This window comes from Artibeus jamaicensis, unplaced genomic scaffold (genome assembly GCF_021234435.1).
Source record: "Artibeus jamaicensis isolate MK-2021 breed Jamaican fruit bat unplaced genomic scaffold, CSHL_Jam_final contig_548, whole genome shotgun sequence".
In the NCBI taxonomy this organism is placed as follows: Eukaryota; Metazoa; Chordata; class Mammalia; order Chiroptera; family Phyllostomidae; genus Artibeus; species Artibeus jamaicensis.
Window position 1 is genome coordinate 5,435,101 of NW_026521883.1, and position 16,532 is coordinate 5,451,632.

General features: G+C 42.5%; 1 protein-coding gene across 3 annotated transcripts in view; it reads right to left on the reverse strand.

Annotated features, from left to right (window-relative positions):
* Positions 1–6,548, reverse strand: part of GLCE (glucuronic acid epimerase) — a 109,103-nt gene extending 102,555 nt beyond the window's left edge. For all 3 annotated transcript variants that reach the window (XM_037155644.2, XM_037155641.2, XM_037155643.2), the window contains exon 1: positions 6,353–6,548. The gene's annotated coding sequence lies outside the window, so the exon portion shown is untranslated. The remainder of the gene's footprint in view (positions 1–6,352) is intronic.
* Between the last annotated feature and the right edge of the window lie 9,984 nt (positions 6,549–16,532).

Sequence of the window (16,532 nt, forward strand, 5' to 3'; positions counted from 1 at the left end):
TTTTACCTTTCTTGAAATAATAAAGAATAATACACCAAAACTGTTATGTATTTTCTTCTCTTTAAAAATTGTTGTTGAAGTACAGTTGTCTCCATTTTGTCCCCTCCACAGCCCCCAGCCCCACCCATCCCCACCTCCCACCCTCGAACCTATCCCCTCTGGCTTCGTCCATGTGTCCTCTACACATGTTCCTTGATGGACCTTCCCCTTTTTTCCCTCCATTATCCCTCCCCCCTCTCCCCTCTGGTTACTGTCAGTTTGTTCTTTATTTCAATATTTCTGGTTATATTTTGCTTGTTTGTTTTGTTGATTGGGTTCCATCTATCTTCAATATTAAAATGACTGGATAAAAATTCACTAATTTTGATAAAATTTTTAAAAGATTTTATTTATTTATTTTTAGAGAGAGGGGAAGGGAAGTAGAAAGAGGGAGAGAAACATCAAATGGGTGGTTGCCTCTCATGTGTCCCCTACCAGGGACCTGGCCTGCAACCCAGGCGTGTGCCCTGACTGGGAACTGAACTGGCCACATTTTGGTTGGCAGGCCAGTACTCAATCCACTTAGCCACAGTAGCCAAGGCTGATACATTTTTTTTTAATGCATGCTGATATGACAACTGTCACAAAACAATCTGACAAAATTGTTTTGTATGAAGTTAAAGACAATAAATACATATGGAAAAAATGTAATGGACTTTTTGGCCAACCTAATACACGAGTAAAGGTACTGAGGTGTCTCCATGTGTCATGATCCAAAGTCAGGATTATCTCTGAGACATGTTCTTAAGACTCTGAAATCCTCAACATCACTTTTGTAAAGGCCACTCTAAGCTGTTCTTCCTGCAGGGGGCAGGAGGGTGGGGAGGAGCAGTGGGAATCTGGCCTCTGGTATTCCTTTCAAATAATGGTTTTACAATACTAATGTTCACATGAATAACTCTTAACCAACTGGCTCTGTAATTTTGAGCCAATCATTCAACTTCTATCGCCTGTGTAAGTCCCCTTATATGCTAAACGAGGGAGCTGGATTAAATAGCCCCTAAAGTCTTCAAATTCTCTGATGTAGTTTTTAATGAAAAATCCAAATAAACCTTACAACCTACTTCTCCAATTTACAAAATGAGTAAAGTATCTTAATAATTTTAAATACTCTAAATAAGCAGTCATATTCAGGAAGCATATTCAGTAACTTGAAAAATTATAGAATCTGAAGTAAGACAGATCTGGATTTAGTCAGAGCCTGTTTCTTAGTAGATAGTGACCCTGAGTAACTTATTTAATCTATAGAACTTGTTTTAAAAACTAAAGGCAATGTATGTAAAGCAATCATTAAGGGAATATAAAAACCAACACACATTGGCAACAATAATTTCCCAGGGAGAAACCAGCCAAGGCAAAATATCTACCAAATATCGGATATCCAAGATCTGAAATACCCAAACTAGCTCATAATATTCTCAGCAACTTTAGATATAGAGATTAGGGGTTCCCTCAAAATTCTACAAGACTTTCCTGCAAGTTAAAGTACTCAATTTCTATAGTGCTGGGGAGTCTCACATCTTAAATGAGGATAAAAACTACAGATCCACTATCAGTTTGAGATCACTGAGACTAGAGAATAAGATAATTCAGAAAGACCCAGATTTTAGAAAAATAGGACAAGACTGAGATCTGGACTTAACTCATTTCAGATATTATGAAGCCATTAGTTCTGACATTCTGAGTTACAAACATGTAATGAGTGCTAACAGTGTAAAGTAAGAAACAGATATAAAAAGTAATAAGACAGCCCTGGTTGGTGTGGCTCAGTGGATTGAGCGCAGGCCTGTGAACCAAAAAGTGGCTGGTTTGATTCCCAGTCAGGGCAGATGCCTGGGTTGGAAGCCAGGTCCCAAGTTGGGACGAGTGAGCGGCAACCACATACTGATGTTTCTCTCCCTCTCTTTCTCCCTCCCCCTCTCTAAAGTAAATACATAAAAGCTTTTATTTATTTATTTATTTATTTATTTATTTATTTATTTATTTATTTATTTATCTTTAGAGGGGAAGGAGAGAGGGAGAGAAACATCAATATATGGTTGCTTCTCGTGTGTCCCCTGCTGGGAACTGGCCTGCAGGAAACTGGCTTGCAACCCAGGCATGTGACCTGACTGGGAATTGAACCACGATCCTCTGGTTCGGAGGCCTGCACTCAATCCACTGAGCTACACCAGCCAGGGCAATACATAAAATCTTTTAAAAAATAAAAAGTAGTAAGACAAATATAAACCTGCCTTTCAGTCCAGGAGGAGACAGACAAACAATTATAGCAGTCTAAGAAACATGAGAATGAATGAACAAGACATACAGAGTGAATAACCTAGTGGAGTGGGAAGAGGGAGGACCAGAGGACACAGAAGACTTAAAAAGCTGGTAGTGCTTAAGTCATATCTGATAAAATCAGTAGCCCTTGTCAGCAAGGCAGGAGAGGGGAAAACATTCTAAGCAGCATGGAGGGAAACATGAAAAGACTCCAAATCAGGAAACAGTATGGCTCTTTCAGTAAACTGATTTTATTAGTACAGTTAGAGCGCAAGGTTTATGAGGGGGTGAGGGGCTGGGGGGGGGGGGAATGGCAAGAGATGAGTCAGATGATGAAGGGCCCTGTAATGATAAATAGTTTGGACTAAATACTGTAGGTAAGTAAGAAGTATAGGTTTTAAGAAAGAGGCACTGGACAGATTTGCATTTTAGCAAAATCAGCTTGGCAGTAGTGTAAAGGATGGATCAAAGGGGGTCAACCGCTAGAGACCTCATTCTGCAACCAGACTTATATAAGGACATTATCATATAGATATTCTACTAAAGAACCAGGCATCAGAAATAAAAACAACAATGCTTTAACAGATAAAGCTAAATTATCAAAAGGAAATCACTTACCCTTATGAACATATATTTTGGAATTAAGTACTTCCTACATATCTTAAAAATGAAGAGGCTTCCAAAATTAGGTATGATATATAAAAATTACATGGAACTAGTTGTATCCTGAGAACTAGCTACTCTTATGGCATCTGTCTCTTTTTGTACATATAATACTGCAGATCTACAACATAAAAACCAGTGTAACAGAATCCTTGGAGTTGGAATTTATATTAATTAATTACAGAGGCTTCTTTTGCTTTAATTTTATATATGCAGAAACTGAGGCCCTGAGAGACTAAGGAATTACTTATGGTCATATGGCTAGTTGCACAGTGAAGAATGGAATTTACGTCTTATGATTTCCTTTCTAGAAACTGCCTTAGTATATCATATTTATAATTCTAGAATGTTGAATGATAATCCAAAAGACACTCTGGTATTGTAATTTTCAGTAGTGTAATAATGAACAATAAAACTATTTTTATGTTTCACATGCCTCACAAGAAAAACATATTAGATCTGCATATGTTTCACAAAAAGAACTCTCCCTGATGTCTGTGCTACAATAACAACACCTTCCTCTCTGCCATAAAACCACACCCTATTCTTCTGGAGGGAATCTAAAAACTTCCTTTGTCAAACTAAGGACACAATTAAATTCGAAAGAAGAAAGGTCTAAGATTAATTTATCTTTATGTAATTAAATTTCCAATGCTTTGAACATGTTTTAACATTTTACTTAGGTCCCAGTCTTTTTCTTCTTTTTGTCATGCTCCCCACCCCACTGCTATAACTCTGGGATCCTGAAATACGTGTGTTTCCTCCACTAACTAGTACACACAAGTAGAAGTGGCAACACACACAAAGCCTAATAAATACTGTACTTTTCACAAATTTGCACAGTGACCAACATGTTTTAAATTTTTGACTTCTCCAATTTACACTTAAGTAATGTCTGTTCATTGAAATAGATTTAAATAATATAAAAACATAAAATTAATAGCTGTCTTGTGCCTTTGCAATTTTCTCTTGAAAAAAACCCAACACTGATAAATTTGATGTGTGTCCTTTCAGATTTTCTATGCTTACGTAACAAAAGGCGCTAATCCTCTGAGATGATACATATTTAACACCCAAACTCTACTTCTCATAATTTAATATTTCTTTAATAATTCAGAAGGTAAACCATTATCTTGCTTGGTTTCTAGTTACCACAATAGGCATCAATTGTATTATCATTCAGGAGTGTGAGCTAAACCTCAAGCATGCTGTTTATTTCTTCCTTATTGACATCTCGATTATTTTATGTATGTATTTATTTGTTGTCTTTCCCTCTCTCCACGTAGGTTACATGAGAGCCAGAATCATTGTACCTTCAGTGCTTGACACCTAGGAGATAATCAAATACTTATTGACTGATAAGTATGTTTACTTGGAAATTAGAAAAGCTGTTTTTTTAAAAAGTTATTGAAATCTGCTTAATATCTCATTTGTCTTTCAAAAGTGAGGGGGGTGAAAGTCTGCTTAAATTTTTTTTTTTTTTGGCCGTAGTTCCATACAAGTATCTGCTCAGCTGATCAGTTTTAATAGTTATAAAAGTCAATCAGGGATTTTGGTTTGAATTATAACAAAAAACCAATCTGATCTCTGCAAAAAGTTAAATATTGCTGTGTAGGATTCCACTGTTTTTTTAAATGATTGCAAGATTCAAGGATTAAGTACATTATCCTTAGCATTTCTGGACCCAAGACAAAAAGAAAAAGACTAAGGAAGGCAAAATTCTTTGCCTTGAAATACTCGAATTTGTCTATTTACCTAAAATTACAGAATTACTATTTGTACAGGATCCACTGCCTGCCACATTAGACTTCATTTACAGGCCTCTATCATAAAAAGCCAGGCAAATGCACAAACTTTCTGGTCTACAGATTTTAACTAAACCTTATACACATATATCCAGATCATTTTACTTTAATTCCACCTTAATCTGGGCTAGTTACCAAGAACTCTGCATAAGTTTCACCAGGAGCTGTATCTTTATGATCAAGCAGGTGAGAGAGGTTCTCTACAAGAGCTGTTAGTCTCAAAAGATGCTGTTGCAGAATTCTAGCTTAGGGACTTCAAATTCCAGTATGTTACTTGGAGGCTAAACTTGAAGTTATGCCTCCCCACAAATGCTTTTCAAAGAAGAGAATCCAGAACACACCTCCCAGCACAACCTGCCTCTGTCTAGTATTCAGGCAAGACTTCAGTACAGATCTAATAATGCAGTATCAGCAAAGCAGACCACCTAAGGAAAGGAAGCCCAAACCACCAAAAGAACACGTTCTTCGTTCTTCCCCATCCTTGGCGGCTTCCACACCCAACCTGAGGACACTCGCCTCCTAAAGAACCTACAGTCTACACTCCCACCTACAGTGCTGCCGCTCATGTTCCCTGAGCAGCGAGACCAGCTCGCCCCACAGGGATCCTGGGACAGAGAAAAGAAAACTACAAAAACAAACCCACTATTTCTCCAACTAGGCAACAAAACCGATCAACCCTTCAACTAAGCATTGAGTACATTCTCATCTGGAAAGAAAGACCTGTTCCAGGATGCCACAGACTGTCCACTGGGCCGACTCAGGATGTGACTTAAAGCCCCCTCTCGCTGAGAGCCACCCCAGTGCCTGATGAGCCGCACCCTCCATTCGAGATCACCCGGGGACCCGCCTAACTCGCCCTTTTGCCCCCGAAAAGACTCGAGACCAAGCCAAGGTACTGCCCCCCTCTGGGCAAAGCAAAAACCCCGGTAAAGACGTTGATCTTTGAGGTACACCCTTCCGCCCCCAGCAGCACGCCAAGGCGGCCGGATCCCTGCAGGTCGCAGAGACATCGCACTCTAGCTCGGAGACCCAGATACACAGACCCCTTTCCCCGGAACCCTAATAAACTGCTTCTTCCTCCCCGGAATGCGAAACGCTCAAAGATCCCTCCCGACCCCAATGATCTGCTCTTCCAGAGACGCAGCACCTTGCTACACTGAATCTTAAGCCCCCAAAGAGCCTAAGACCCCGATAAAGGAACCCCTTGTCCCAGAACCCTGCTACAACACCCCAAGGAACCTCAGAAACCCAATAAATCTCCCTCGATCCCAAAGAACCGGCACTCTCTCTGCCACCACCCACCTCCACCCCAAGCCAGAAGAGCCCTAGGACCAGCAACGAACTGCCCCCTCACCCCGAGGAGCCCTGGCACCCTCTACACCCGCCCTTGGGTGCCTGCACCGGATCCCACTTCACCGCCTCCTCACCCTCCGCACTGCCGAACCCAGCCAAAGCCTTTCGCCCACCAGGCAGTGCCACGCTGCCCCGGGAGCCGCCCCCGGAGCCGCCCCCGTCGGGAGCCCGCTGCCCCGGCTGCTCCGAGTGCCCACTCTTTTGCAGAGACGCGCTCTGGGCTGTCTTACCTGGGCAGCGTCGGAGGGCCAGCGGACAAGGAAGCCCTGAGGAAGAGGAGGTGACAGAGAAGCGGGGGCTCAGGCCTGCGGCTGCCGCAGCTCCCACCTCTCCGCGAGGAAGCGCTTCTGTGAGGAGAGCCCTCCCGCTCCCAGAGCCAGCAAGAACCCCAGCCACAGCCTTGCCCGCAGCTCTTCCCGCGAGATCCTTGCCACGGCTAGAGGCGGGGCCACGACGGGGGCGGTAGCGGCGGCTCGAGTGACAGCGCCCAGAGCCTGTCCGCGGCGGCGTAGGAGGCGTGACTCAAGCCCAATTAGGACCAATTGTAAATTAGGAAAGTGATTCGCCCCGCCCACCACTTCCTTCCCTTCTCCGCCCCTCATCAATGATGTAGGGGCAAAGGTAATACCGAACTTAAATAGAGGCGGTGGACGTTCAGGAGGGAAAGTAACTTCGATAGCGAGTTTGGCTTGTATCTGGACCTGCACAGCCTTCGCTGATACACCTGGTTTAGGCAAGTAGCTGGTCTTCACACCCGTATAGGCAGAAGCTCTGTTACCCTTGGTTACAGCTTTGCCTGAAGTGCGGACTAGGTTCGCACGTCTTACCGTGTCTAAACCACTGTTCCCCCATCTCGGGCTCTCCTCTCTCTCCACCTCAAATATGGTGCCGTTGTTCAGATGCCCATGTTTTCTAAACCCCAATTCAGGACATCTGGTCTGACAGTACTCTTTTCTGATTCGTGCATTTATTTCTACTTAAAGCCATCTAGAAAAGTAAAAAGTAAATCTTACTTGAGTCACCAATACAAGAGATGACAGGAAAAGTCGTGTCTCTGTAGACCCCAGTGTCTGGCACACACCGGACACTGAGTAAATGTGAAAGGAATGAATGAAGAACGTGATATTTAAATATATGAAATCTGATTCACCCCCTAAAATTCTGGCTCTTCTAGCTTGTCCTCTACACGGAGAGTCATGCCCTTAAATCCAATCTCTTCATTGTTATGCCTATCCTGTAGCCTTCTTTCACTGTCCCCTCCTCATTGTCTTACCCACAGAAGCAAGAAGTGCCTTCCTTTTCATCAAGGTTAACCCCAACACCTGTGCACTGGATCTCAGCCGTTCCCAAATTTTGTCTAATCAACTATCTTTTCTTTCCTCATCAGTATCCCCCTTCTAATCTAGCACTTTTCTTCCACAGACACACTCAATCGCCTCCATCTTTTCAACAGAACAAAACCACCTCTCAAGCTACTCTATCTCCTTTCCTTTCTTCTCAGAATCATACTTTTTTTTAACTTTTTAAATTGATTATGCCATTACATTTGTTCTATTTCCCTTCCTCCATTCCCCTCCACCCTGCACACCCCTCCCCCACCATTCTCTCCCCTTTAGTTTATGAACACGTGTCTCAAGTTCTTTAGATTCTATATTTCCTCTACTATTCTTACCCTCCCCCTATCTATTTTCTATCTACTGTCTATGCTGCTTATTTTCTGTACCTTTTCCCCCCTCTCCTTCTCCCACTCGCCTGTTGCTAACCCTCCATGTGATCTTCATTTCTTTGGTTCACTCCTGATCTAGCTGTCCTCTTAATTTGCTTTTATTTTAGGTGTGGTTGTTAATAACTGTGAGTTTGCTGTCCTTTCACTGTTCAACTTTTTTATCTTCTTTTTCTTAGGTAAGTCCCTTTAACATTTCATGTAGTAAGGGCTTGGTGATGATGAACTCCTTGAATTTGATCTTATCTGAGAAGCACTTTATCTGTCCTTCTATTCTAAATGAAAACTTTGCTGGATAGAGCAATCTTGGTTGTAGGTCTTTGGTTTTCATGACTTGGAATACTTCTTTCCAGCTCCTTCTTGCCTGTAAGGTCTCTTTTGAGAAATCCGCTGATAGGCTGATGGGAACTCCTTTGTAGGTGACTGTCCCCTTATCTCTTGCTGCTTCTAGGATTCTCTCCTTCATTTTAATCTTGGCTAATGTAATGATGATGTGCCTTGGTGTGTTCCTTCTTGGGTCCAACTTCTTTGTGACTCTCTGAGCTTCCTGGATTTCCTGGAAGTCTTCCTTTGCCAGATTGGGGAAATTCTCCTTCATTATTTGTTCAAATAAGTGTTCTACTCCTGGGTGTTCCTCTTCCCCTTCTGGTACCCCTTCTGGTAATTCGGATATTGGAATGTTTAAAGATACCTGGAGGTTCCTAAGCCTCTCCTCATTTTTTTGAATTCTTATTTCTTCATCCTTTTCTGTTTAGTCATTTTTTTTCCTCTTTCTGGTCCACTCCTTTGATTTGAGTCCCAGTTTCTTTTCCATTACTATTGGTTTCCTGTGCATTTCCATTCATTTCAATTAGTTTAGCCTTCATATGTTCCTCTAATTAGTGAGTAAAATCAACCAGTTCTGTGAGCATCCTGATCACCAGTGTTTTGAACTGTGCATCTGAAAGTTTTGCTATTTCTTCATTGCTTAGATTTATCAGCTCTGGGCCTCTGAGTTGTTCTTGAGCCATGTTTTTATCTGTTCATGCCTGTTATGTACCAGGGGAGGCGGCTTGGTGTTTACCAGAGCAGGGCCACCCAGGTCGCAGGTTTGTGACGCTGTATGTGGGGGTGGGATCAGAGAGGGAGCAATGGCGAGCCTCTCTGCTCACCCAGTCCACCTCACCGCTTGCTCCCACATGCTTATCCGAGTACAAATGTACAAGTCTGCCGCCCTGCGCCAGTCGCTGAGGCCTGTGAGATCTCAACGCTCGCCTCTTCACTGGTTTATCTGCCTGCAAATGCACGACCGACTGCAGACAGCCAGCAGCGCCTCTTCCCTGGGTTCCGCCCATAGCTAGCCCGCACCTAGAATTTGCACCCCTGGCTACCTGTGCACTGCCCGGATCTTTTTTGCCCAACTGGCTCCGCTGGTGGTTTCACCCCTCTCACCAGTTTAGCTGAGTGGTGCGTTGTTTCTGGACTCTGTATTCGATTTTCTGTGTGGTTTGGTTATGTTTATTATTGTTAAAACTTTGTTGTTTTTAGATTTGGTTGTGCAAGGACGAAAACTGTTCCCACTTACGCCTCCATCTTGGTGGAAGTCAGAATCATACTTTTTGAGGAACATTAAAGTATATTTGCTATCTATACTTACTCACTTCTGTTTTTCCCCATTACAATGTTGCCTTTGCCCACACAACCTGCTGTTCTCTCAATAATCACAAAAGACCTCTTTCCTAGTGGACAAATGTCCTATTTGGGAACATCTTTCCCAATTACCTCTCTGCAGCCTTTAGACAATGCTGACCATCACCTCCTTTGGTACCTGACTAACCATATTCTACTGATTCTCTAGCTGTTCTTCTTCCTGGTTTGAAAACTGTTGCATGTTGATGTTCCCTTATCTTATAGCCACACACTGTGCATAGTAAGAAAAATGACTTCACACCATTGTACACTTTGAGTGCCAATAAGTGGCTCAAACAAAAGCTATTAGAAGAATCCAGAGGGAGGAGACAAGACTATGAGGATGGGTCTTAAAACAGTAGCTTGGTCTACCCAAATGCAGGACAGAAATGGAGGCCTTTCAGAGAAAAATAGTGTGAACCTGAACACAGAGAAAATGACGTGGGCAGAGCCTGGTGATGGGTAAACCAGTTTGGTGCATGGGAGTTTCCTGCAGAAGAGCAGTGGGAGGAAATATTAGGGAGGAGCCAATAATAAAAGACCTTAAAAAACCAAGCCAGATAATTCAACTTGCTTCTTTATTAAATGAGGAATCAGAACCAACCATAATGTTTGCAGAACCCACAAAAATGCAACATGTGGAGGCCCACATGTCAAACGTCTAATATGTAAAAGCTATAAAATAAGCCAACAATATATGAAATTAAAAAATTGGAAGACCAGGTTTGCACTTAGAATTTGGGGACTTCTCAGTGTTCCCTGCTGGAACAGGGAGAGCTGGTCCCCACAAAGAGCAGTCTTGCCCCCTTTGCTTCCCACAGCCAGTTCAGCCCACACTGCAACGTACTCCACATTCCCTGGGCACACCAACCCACATGTCCAAACTTTGTTCCCATGTTTCCCTCTATAAAGCTGTCATTTCTTGGCTGTTCCACAGGTGCAGGAGTAATATTTCAGGATCTAGGGGAGAAGCCCATATGGGCCCTGGATGCAGGCTCAGGGCCATTTGAGCAAAATATTCTGGCTTCTGGGTATGTGGAGGAAGGTCTAAAGGTGTCAAGTCAGCTCTGGACAGGCACATTATTTTCCATTTGATGGTCTTTCATTTAGTAGGTAGGAGTGAAGCTGGAGAGGGGCCAGGGCAGAGCCCCTTAAAGGCAGGCCTCTGCCACCTGCATCTATAGGTAGTACCAGGAGAACCACTGAATTTCTTGGGTAGGGCAATGACTCACATGATTGATCTGTATCTTGAAGTATAAATAAATATCTGTGTTTTCTATGTTTCCCCCCTCCTCTGCTCTTGCACTGGTATCTTAATGGCAGTAATGTACTGGAAAGAAAACTTATTCTTCATTCTACTTCGCCTTTATATGGTACCTTCTTTTGCCTGAGTTCATAAATTATACCATTCTATGATTCCTTATTAGTGTATCAGAAACCCAGGTGTCTCTAAATGTGGGGGAAAAAGAAAAGCTATGAAATGCTCAGCCTTATCCTGGCTGGTGTAGCTCAGTGGATTGAGCATGGACCTGACAACCAAAGGATCACAGTTCAATTCCCAATCGGTACACATGCCTGGGTTGCAGGCCAGCTTTCAACAGGCGATGCCAGAGAGACAACCATACATTGATATTTCTCTCCCTCTCTCCTTCCCTTACCTTCTAAGAAAGATAAATAAATAAAATCTTTTAAAATAAATAAATAAATAAAGTGCCCAGCCTGGACTAAAGCTTGGAACACTTACATTTGACTTCTAAATTAAAATGCTTTGGAAGTAGAAGCTCTTGAAGAGGCCCTACGTGAAGGGTACACAGGCAGGATAAGTACTAAAAAGGCAGTACGCTACCACAGACAGGGGCAACCCCTCTCACCATCTGTCTTTATGGCACGATGCTTCATTCTGTGGTCTGACAGTCACGCTCTGTTCTTGCAACCTCTCCATCTGGTACCAAGTGCTCCTTTCCTCACATCCCACAATAAAAGCCAGAACCATCATGGTTTCTGTTTTTGAGATCCAAGCCTAGAACTCCTCCCATAGATTCTGCACATCTCTCAGTGGTGCTGCAGATAATTTCAGCAGGAGGCTTTGGCACTTGCTTGATCCCAAGAGTCGATTCTACTCATAGTCTCACTCTCACCATCTGTGGCTGATCTTTGCCAATCAGCAGCAGAACAGAACCAACTAACTCCTTACTTAGGTCTTACCATCTGCTGCCTGATTCCAACCTATTGATTCAAACAAGTACAACCAAACACAAACACATCTATCCCTGTTCAGCACCCATCCTTATTGCTGTCCCACTCTGCTCATACCCCGGGAAGAGCTACCTCCTGGCCACTGTACATTCGCAAGGGACATAGAAAACAGTATTATGTGAAAAGCTGAAAGAAATCTGCTTCTCTTAGGCCCAACCTCCACTCCATCCTTTTAGAATTTGAGTAGAACACCACTTCAGTTAGGTTGCAAGGCTGAAATTCTGTATGACTTACCTCAAGATTGGTGGAGCAGTATTCATCTGTCCATTTGCTGACCATGAACCTCTGACTTGGGTTAGTTTTTGCAAACACCCTGTAACAAAGAGAAAAAAATCAAAAGTAGTGGTTTAAAGTATGTCCACAAATTCTTCGATATACTTCCCTTCAAGAGGTATAATTCCCGTCTCCCTGAACTGAGTAGGGGCTAGACTAGTGATGATTCATTTCCAATAAAGAGAACACGGCAAAAGTGGCAGTATATGACTTCTGAGGCTTGGTTGTAAGAGGCATTGCAGCTTCTTCCTTGGTCTCTCTCTTTGACCACTCACTCTGGAGGAAACCAGCTGCTGTCCTGGGTACATTCGAGTAGAGACCCACATGGGAAGAAACATAGGCCTCCAGACAATTGCTGTGTGGGTGAGCCATCTTGAAAACCACACCCAGCCTTCAGAGACCTACAGCCCCAAGCCAACACCTTGGTATACCCTCATGAGAGGCTCTTAGACAAAATCACTCAGCTAAGCCTCTCCCAGTCCACCCAGAAACTGTGAGAGATAATACATGTCTATTGTTTTAAGCCACTTCATTTTGAAATCATTTGTTATGAAGCCATAGCTAGCTATTATGAGAGTCTTGAGAATAGTTCAGTCCACTCCTACTCCTAAACAAAAATTGAAAAACTCACATCCTGGTAGTTGTCAGGTACTAACATGACCTAAAGGGCAAAGAACAATGGATTTGTTGCCATAACTTGCTACATCTAAAAGTCAAGTGGTGTTACACCAAAAGAAAATGGAAGAAAACATATCTTGGTGGGAGCAAAGATTCTTGTGCCCTACAGACTATTAAGAGCATCATAACATTCAAAGATAACAACAACCGCAGGGGGGTGGGCATTTGGAGGCAGTTAACGATAGGTTTTGAGCAGTAGAGACACTTCACACTCTCAAAAGCTTAGAGTACTTTACAAACATATTACTGTCATCCAATCTTATGGTAAAGTATATGTTTCCATGAAAACAGAGAGGGAAAACCCTCAAACATCCTCTTACCCATCCATATTAACTAAGAATAAAAAATTGAAAATTCTATCTATGGGGGCTGTGTCAAAATTAAATTGACATGCTGACCATATTAAGTGTCCATGTTAGAGCAGAGTATGTTTGACAGTAAGAAGATTGAAATTCTTTCTAAATATAAAACTGTGTTTCTGAAGTTATAACATTGTGAATTAAGCTTCGGTGGGAGAGCAATTTGCCTATTAAATAAAAAATGGGGGTAAGACATGTGAAAAGGAGACCAGCTAGCTAAGTTACATACATTGCCTGTCTAAATTCATTTTACATATATAAGAGTCATATAGATGGGCCATACATACAGAGTCAAATAATTTAGAAGTTACCCAGGAGATGACTTACAGCTAAGAAGGTATATTTGGGATTCATTTACATCTCCATGATTTAAATGGCCATAACACAGATGCGGTGATCTTTCACTTCCTTTAACAGTGAAGGCAAAAATTAAGTCTTTGAACCATGAGATCTCTGAAAAACTGAATTCTACATCCTTCTCTCAACCCTTCACCATCAACTTGAAAAAAAAATCAACAAATACTTATTGGATATCTACTAAGTGCACAAGCCATGTGCAAATCAGAAATATACAGTGTGTTGACTGTAGTAAATTCTCAATTGCTAACAGATAAGTTGATGACAAGGCTCCCTGGGTGGCCACCCCTGATTACCCAGCCACCAGCAAGAATCCCACCCCCTCCTTCTTTCTAACAGAACCCAGCTTTAGTTTAGCCATGCCCTTGCTCCAGGAATGAATCTTGTTTGAACTCATCCAATCTCCACTATTCCATTTCCCTTTGCCAGATACAGTAAGTCCTCACTTAACGTGGATAGGTTCTTGGAAACTGACTTAAAGCTAAATGCTGTATAAGGAAACCAATTTTACCATGGGCCAATTGATACTAACAATAATTAAGTTCCTATGGCTTACTTTTGGTCACAAAAATGTCACCAAACTTCTAAATAAACACCCAAAACATTTTCTAATATAAAACATTGAACCAAGTGCGAGTGATACATACATTTATGAAAACAAGTAAAAGAATTGTTTTCCAACCTGCTTGTTCCAGTTTATGGTTTCAGGTGGCTAGTGCCCCTCCTGGCAGCTCAGGGCGCAGAGTGGGCACCCATCCTGGAGAGGATATGTTTCCATCGCAGGGCCACTCATACCCACTCGCACTCACTCAGACTGGGATAGACACGTCGGCTCACTTCATGTGCACAACACTGAGATATGGGAGGAAACCAGGGTCCATGGGCAAAATCCACACAGACATGGGGAGAACATGCAAATTCCACGCACACAGTGGCCCAGCCAGGTATCAATTTCTTTTCTCATCACTTACAATGAAATGACATTGAATGAAACAATGTTATTTGAGGACCTGCCGTACATTGCACATGCTCAACAAATATATGTAAAAGTAAATAGAAGAAGGTAAAAAAGAAATCCTATAATTTTAATCCTATAATCGTATCAAGGCTTGGCATCTATTTCAGCCAAGTAAACTAACTCTTTCTCCCTGAGCCTGCACATATCATGTATTGGGAAGTTGAGGGACAAGGAAAGGGGAGAAAAGAACACAAACCACGCTCTCCAGAAATCCTCAGGGTGTGTGGAGTATGACTTGTGATACAGCTGGTTCTGGGATCACAAGATAAGACAATGGCTTTGCCTTCCAATGAAAATACAACCAACTTTCCCCTGGGAAGGCTAGGAGCCTGGGGAGTGAGTGGTCAGGGATGGAACCCATGAAACTAGTGGGCAGATAACCATGGCAGGCCCTGCATTTCCGTGCCAGCACCTGGGCCGTGGTGACCGTATGTCTCTGAGGCCTCACTTGCAAAAGCCACTGTCCTTCTTGTAACTTTTTTTTTAAGTAGCACCTAAAACAAACTGTTCATTAGCAATCCCCAGAAGTTTTGTTTAAACATCCGTATTGTATCATTATTACTGGCCAAGAGTCATCCATACTTATAAACTTTTGTATACATGTTGGGGCAGAAAAGTCTGAGAAAAACTGCTTTCGAGTAGTTAAGAACGGCTTCTCTTTCTTTCCATGCAATGCAAACAATAAACCTTCCATTAGCCTTGTGCACATTTTCTCATATTCTTATAAGCCTCTGCTGTCAGAAAAAAGATACTTCTGTAATACCTTAGTAAACTTGCTGTGTTAGTGGTAACTTAACCTTTCCCTGATTTTAAATCAACCAACAGGGAAACAATAAGTTGCTGTAATTAAAGCATTATCTTCATTAAAGATTATTAAATGGGGAAGAAACAGGCTCCCTGAAAACCAGCATGTGCTCTCTGGGTGTGACAACACCCAGAATTTTGAAAAGAGAATGATTGAAGGGTCCAGAATTGAATTTGATGATTAGATATCTTTGCAAAATATGAACTGTGTTAACAATGATTCTTTCTCCCCAGTGTGTTCTAAAGATTGTTTCCATGGCAATGTACATTGTTTTGTCTAAATTATTCTTCATGCCATTTTCCCCTTTATCTAGATATTTGTGAGGCACCTATCACTTGAGTATCTCTTTTCTGAACAAGTCCTCAGGAGGAAAAAGAGAATATTTCTTGGAAGAAATGAAAGGCTGATGCTTGTCAAAAAGAGACCAATTTGTGAGATTATGGAGCGCCTGAGGTTCTCTGCAGAGTGCCTGAGATCCATTTTCTGTTCAGGTGGTAGACAAAAGCTGTGGTCCACATCTTTAGTCATTTCTATGACGTCACCTTAGGCTTCTGGTCCTAGGCTTCCGGTCCTAGGCTTTGGGAGTCTGGTTTCTAGGCTTTGGGCAGAACGATAAACTGGGGCAGGGGAGGTGGACTAGACAGGGAGGAGATCACACCTAGAAAACAGACACCTCCCCTTATACAGCACAGACCATGCTATTTGTACACCAACCATTCCTCTTGCTCCTGACACACAGGAATACTGCACTTTCTAGGTGCAGCCAGGTACTAGTTCTAATCAGTGATGAGGGCAGAAGCCAGGTCCTGAATCACCTGGTGGTAGACTGTTGAACACTTGAACTATGTGGGTGAGAAATAAATCTGTTATCTATTAGGCTACTGAGATTTGGGGTTGTCTCAGTAGTTGGTCTAATTGATGAGATAGGCACGTTTTCTGAGGAGACCCAGAGATAGATGGCAGCAGAAAGTCCATGGGGGGGGGGGTGGTGATAAAAAACAGCAACCAGAGATGAGATGGATTGGAAAAGACTCAGAGTCCAGCTTAGGGTCTTTGAGGTAGTGTTAGCTTGTCATTAACTGAGCAGCATGACAAGAGAGAGTCTTGGGATCCAAGGACTGAGGATCCCCTCCCACAGGACTCCAGCTCCTGAGGGCACTGTCTCCACAGTGATGGTAAGACAAGACCCTCATCCCAAAGACACAAGATAGAGCATTTAAAAAGGAGTGGGGAGGAGCAGGGGGTAGAGCAGAAAAATGAGATATAAACCCAG